Source organism: Callorhinus ursinus, unplaced genomic scaffold (assembly GCF_003265705.2).
Source record: "Callorhinus ursinus isolate GAN/ISIS: 27379988/994484 unplaced genomic scaffold, GSC_fseal_2.0 scaffold23, whole genome shotgun sequence".
Classification (NCBI taxonomy): domain Eukaryota; kingdom Metazoa; phylum Chordata; class Mammalia; order Carnivora; family Otariidae; genus Callorhinus; species Callorhinus ursinus.
Genome location: NW_027397085.1, coordinates 5,534,744 through 5,540,522, shown reverse-complemented (window position 1 = coordinate 5,540,522; position 5,779 = coordinate 5,534,744). Strand labels below are relative to the sequence as shown.

General features: G+C 41.5%; 1 long non-coding RNA gene across 1 annotated transcript in view; it reads left to right on the top strand.

Annotated features, from left to right (window-relative positions):
- LOC141374916 (uncharacterized) overlaps positions 1–4,040 on the top strand; it is a 9,504-nt gene extending 5,464 nt beyond the window's left edge. Inside the window, exon 4 of the long non-coding RNA XR_012382118.1 lies at positions 3,540–4,040. This is a non-coding gene — a long non-coding RNA (uncharacterized lncRNA). The remainder of the gene's footprint in view (positions 1–3,539) is intronic.
- Positions 4,041–5,779: the final 1,739 nt, after the last annotated feature.

Sequence of the window (5,779 nt, the reverse complement as noted above, 5' to 3'; positions counted from 1 at the left end):
TCTTCCTCTTCTTCTTCCTCTTCTTCTTCTTCCTCTTCTTCTTCTTCTTCCTCTTCCACCTCTCCTTCCTCTCCCTCTCCTTCTCCTTCTTCTTCTTCCTGTTCCCTAGCAGACTGTCCTAAAAACCAATGATTTCCATTGCTCCACTTAATCAACTCGGCAAATATTTATAAGCACCCACTGTATGCCTACTACCATTCTGGGTCCTGGGACTTCGGCAATGAACAAAACAGACCACATCTCTCCCTCCTGGAGCTCGTCTTCTGGCAGATGATGCCTACCTGTCTTCTCTAGTTTTCTCTCATCTCCTTGTCCTCTTCTCATCTTCCAAACCAACAAAACTTAAAACTAAATAGAAATATGTTTACAACATCAGTAAATAAGCTCTGAACAAAGATGTGAAGGTCTAGTCTGTGACTCACCTCATGCAGTGCAGTGCATGTACTGTACAATGTGAATTTTTAGGTAGTGAAAACTTTTACTTCTGGTTTCTCAGCAGTGAGCCAGATGGTTTGACTTAGGAGACAATAGCCTCTGGATAAATGCCATTTTATTTGATTCAGATAAATATACTTTCTGAGAGAATCATTTCCCTCTCTTGCCCAATGGAAAAGGACAGTGATACATTATATAAAGGGTCTTAGGAACTTTTGCTTAAGATTCAAAAGAGCTCGTAGGATGTATGGCAGCTGGCTCTGCTGGTGAATTCTGAGTGGGTTTGGTCCTGAGCATTGATTCTAAAATGGAATCCTAATGTACACACATTAACAAACCAAAAGCCACCTTCCAGCCCCATCCCAACTGTGCCTGCACTGCAGCTGAGAGAAGAAAAATCACACCCCAAGACAAAACCTTACTCTTTAGCTCGTCCTAGTTTAAGAAACAGCCCGGCAGCTGCCACCTGGTCAGTGCCTCCAGATTTGGCGCCCGGAGCAGGGCAGCCTGCCAACCCGCCACCTGAAGGCTGTTTTTCTTTGCTGACATGGTCACTGTTCCCCCGGCCCCCCAGATTTGTTTGGTTTTTCCATGTGTTCAAGTTTGGCCAAATGAAAAAAAAAAAAAAAGTCTTCAGTTAATCCAAGTGATCATGCTATATGCATGGGAGAGAGAAAACCTGAATCTTTTTCTGGCTGCTTTACTGACTGCCATAAATTTTCCTCCAACACGTGTAGAGAGAGTGGAGCCAGTATTTCCATAGAAGTCCACCCAGGAAACTCTGGATGTGCTTTATTTTTGAGAGAGCTACTCTGGTTTTCAGGCCCCCTTGCCAACCCCACACCCATGGAAGAAACTTGACTGATGGTTGTTGTTTTTAAGGAGATCTGTTGACTTCAGACAGGAGCGAAAATGCAATCTAAGGACTCAGAAGAGAGCAAACTTTTAAAAAGTCAAAAGTAATGAAGCTCACACGCTCTCAGTTACAGAGGCAAAAAATAAAAGTGCCTTGAAAATATTTTTGAAACCAGATATGACATTCTATTTCTCTTAGCCATTTACCTGTGGATAATTGAAAGTGATCACTTCAGTTGTCCAGAAAATATGCAGTTTAATCCTACAGTCTGAGAATTTGAGGTTTTAATTATGGTAAGGGGAGGGGAATTAAAGGGATTGGGGAGCCTGCTTTCTTCCCTCAGCACCCAAGTTGTTGAGAGACACTCACTGCTTCAGTCAGGAGGGATGCAAAGAACCCCTGGGTAGCTTTTGAATTCATAAGCCTTCTTGGTAGTACAGGATATGAGAATTTTTATGAGGGCTTTGGAAGAGAAAGGATCTACTACTTCTCTGCAAATACAACTAAGCTGTCAATGACAAATACCCATTATGCATTAGGACAGTAACTTTCAGATGGACCTACCCTACATGGAATGGCAGGAAAGGGGCCTCCCACCCAACCATGTCTGAACTAGGCCCAGTAGTCTTTGAAGAGGAGTGAGGAGGCTGATGGCTTGCCTGCCTTATAGCAGCATACTGATCAGGGGGAGGAACCATCAGTAAACTTGAAGGTTCAATTGAAAGTTTCAATTTAAATACTTTCCCGTTCTTCACCTCGTACCTCCCACGTTTGTGCCGTTTGAGTACATATAACAGGGAAATACTGCTGAAGGGCGATAAGGAATTTTTCCTGGAGAGGAAATGCTACAAGGGAGTGATAACACTTGAATGAAAAGACAGCTCAGTTCTCAGAGCTTTTTCCTTGTGTCCACTTAGATAGAAGGCAGAGACGTTTGTGAAGGGAAAGGGGTCCCTGGGGACTACCTGTGCTGGGAATGGAAAAGGGAGGAGCCAAAACTGCTCTGGTTGACTGGGGCAGGGAGTGATGTGAGCAGTCAGCGAAACAGGAGATCTGGTGAGCATTTGACATACAGATCCAGAGCCCCCGGGGACAGCCCGCAAAGAGGAACACAGGAGAAAGGCCTTGGTTGAAGATCTTGCTTTGGCAATGTTGTAAAAATCATATATACACATGTAGACTTAATTTTTTATTCTGTTCTATTAATCTGTTAGGCTATCCTGAGGCCAGTACCAGACTATCTTTTTATTTTATTTTATTTTATTTTATTTTATTTTATTTTATTTTATTATGTTATGTTAGTCACCATACAATACATCATTAGTTTTTGACACAGTACCAGACTATCTTGATTATTGTAGACTTAGAGCAAGTCTAGAAATCAGGCAGTGCGGGTCTTTCAATTTGTTTTTTTCTTCTTTAAGATTTCTTTGGCTATTCTAGGTCTTTCATACTTACATATAGATTTTAAAAAGACATTTTCATTTTTATAAAAAGTTTTGTGGGATTTTGATTTGAATTGCATTGAATCTATAGAATAATATGAGGACAGTTGTTCTCAAATTATCCAGTCCTTCAATCCATGAAAACATTAAACCTCTCCACTTATTTAGGCCTTCTTTAATTTCTGTAGCAATATTTTATCATTTTCAATATAAAGATATTGTGTGTCTTTCCCTGAACGTTATATAAGTACTTAATCTTTTGATGCTATTGAAATGGAATTTCTTCAGTCTTATTTTGTTTCTTACTATTATGTAGAAATGCAATTGATTCTTGCATCTTGATCTTCTGCAATTTGCTAAGTTCACTTATTAGTTTCTAGTAGGTGTTTCATAGATAACTTAGGGATTTTCTATATATAAACAGTGATGTCATATGCAAAGAAAGGGAGTTTTACATTTTCCTTTCTGACCCATGTACCTTACATTTCTTTGTGTTGGATGGGATCTGCAGTATGATTTTGAATAGAAGTCATGAAGATGAACATTTTTGCTTTGCTCTGGATCTTCAAGGGAAGCAGTCAATGTCATTCTTATATATGATGTTAACTCTAGATTTTTTTTTTTTGTAGATGATTTATTGGATTGAAAAAGTTTCCTCCTATTCTTAGTTTGCTAGAAGGTTTGGTTATGGATGTTAAATTTTGTCAAATGCTTATTAAACAGAAGCCCAAAGCGTGCTGAATTTATCCTTTCTGAGAGAAGCCAGCATTACCCATTAACTTAGTTTTTGTCTCGTTTCACAGAATCTCCCCAAAAGCAACTTCTCCTTCTTGCCCTGAGGCAGCACAGGCAGAACCAGTCTTTCTTCCTGCCTCCTCGCCTTCCTTCTCCCCCATGCTTTTCCGATGAAGGGTGTGGAGAGCAAGCACCCACAAGTAACAGGCTTCCTGCCTCTGTCAGCAGATCTCCAGACTGAAGATCTCAACATCTTCCTTAATCCGCATGTAGAGCTCAAATTTTATATGTTGCACCTGGATCTCACCAAGTTGAAAAATGGAACCCAGATAAAGAATAAATGAAGCAAGAAGTGAGTAGGAAAAGCTGGTCATCCATGGCTGCACCTTCTCGTTCTTGCTCTCAATACCATCACATCTCATCTGCTTCAACACCCACAGCCTGCTTGCCCACACATACCCGACAACATACACATTTACTCCATTTTGGCCATCTGTTCAGGAATGTAAAAGCGAAATGCTTTAAACAGATTAGAAAAACTCTAAAATGCTTAATAAAAGTGCTTAGCTCCCTGCCAGATGAATAGGACACCTTGTGAGAAAACTATGGCATGATATTGTTATTGTGTTCCTCATCATCACGACTTTGCACCTGCCCATCTGCTCAGGCAGTGCTGTTGACAGTTGGCAATGCACTTGGGTGCAATTTGAAAGAGTCACAACTTCCAAACAGCTTTCTCTCTTGCTTTCTGTGCATCATGGTGCCTTTTTGATTATTCCCCTCTATTCCTACAGCTTAAATGCCATCTTATTTCCTTTCCCACCTTGCCCAATGCTCACTTTTGTCAATCTCCATTTACAAATGATACGTGAATAGATTTTATGACATATATAAATGAGAAGACACCACAAGCAGTGCAGAGTTGGGGTTAAGACAACCGAGGGGAGAACTGTGCACCCCAGTGGGCCATGACTTGAGATCAGTGTAGCAGAGTTAACAGTGGTTCTTAGTGGGTGTACGTGGGTTTAAATACAACCTCCATCAGAATATTATTCAGCCATAAAAAAGAATGAAATCTTGCCATTTGCAACAACATGGATTGAGCTAGAGAGTATATAATGCTAAGCTAAATTAGTCAGAGAAAGACAAATACCATATGGTCTCACTCATATGTGTAATTTAAGAAACAAAACAAATGAGCAAAGGGAGAAAAAAAAAAGAGAAAGAGAGAAGGAGAGATAAACCAAGAAACAGACTCTCAGCTATAGAGAACAAACATGGTTACCAGAGGGGAGGTGGGGGAGGAAATAGAGGAAATAGGGGTAAAAGAATACACTTATCATGGTGAAAATAAAGTAAAATAAAATGATGAAAAAATACACCCTCCATCACTGGTGGCTTTGTGACTGCAAGTCACATTAAATTAAAAGGAACAGGACTGGCCCCACAATTTGCAAGTCTCAATGCAAAATGAAAATGCGGGGCCCCTTGTTCAAAAAACAGAAAAGGTGTACCACTAAAGATACTAAAATAGAACAATTTTTCCTTCCTGTGGTGGTTCTGAGCGTGGGATACATCCTGGGTGACTATGGGCTCTTCCAGACATCTGACAGCCCCTCTCTGTGACTTGGTACCTGCACACAGCCCCCTGAATGCCTGGATGCCCTTCCTGTAAGCTGTCAGTTAGATGCAGGGAAATTAGACCAGGTGTCTCCCCTTCTCAGGGGCCTATTATCCAACCCATGGCAGACAGGTAATCCCTAAAAAGAATTGCTGTCTCTTCCAAGAGACTGATTTAGTAACTGGATCAGGGGTGGGCAAGAAATTCTCCCCAGCACAGTCACCTGATGAATGCTCATGGGGCTGCCAGCCCAGAGTGGAGATGGTTGCTGCCATGCCCCCTCCCAAGACGCCATGAGGCACATGCACTTGACCCACTCTTCATGCTAGGGGGTTGAAAGGCCTCAGTGGTTGCTATATGGAGGTGGAGAGGCTGGGCAGGGTCCTGGGGACTAGGGAGCAAGGGAGTGCGTGGCTTAGAACCCATCAATGGGGAGACAGAGAGATGGTAGACAGCAGAAAGGTGTTTGAGCTGAGTCTCTAAGACCCTGGTGTATGCTCCTTTGTCTCATTGGACTTGTGACTTACAAAATGAAAATTCAAAGATAAAATTATTAAAAATCTCAAAGCAATGCTGATCATTAAACCCTCATAACTCTTCTGACCATGAGGTCCTATACAACTGATCTAGTGACATGCTCACAAAGCCAGCCCTTGGTATGATGCCTGAGGCAGAGTCAGAAGCCAA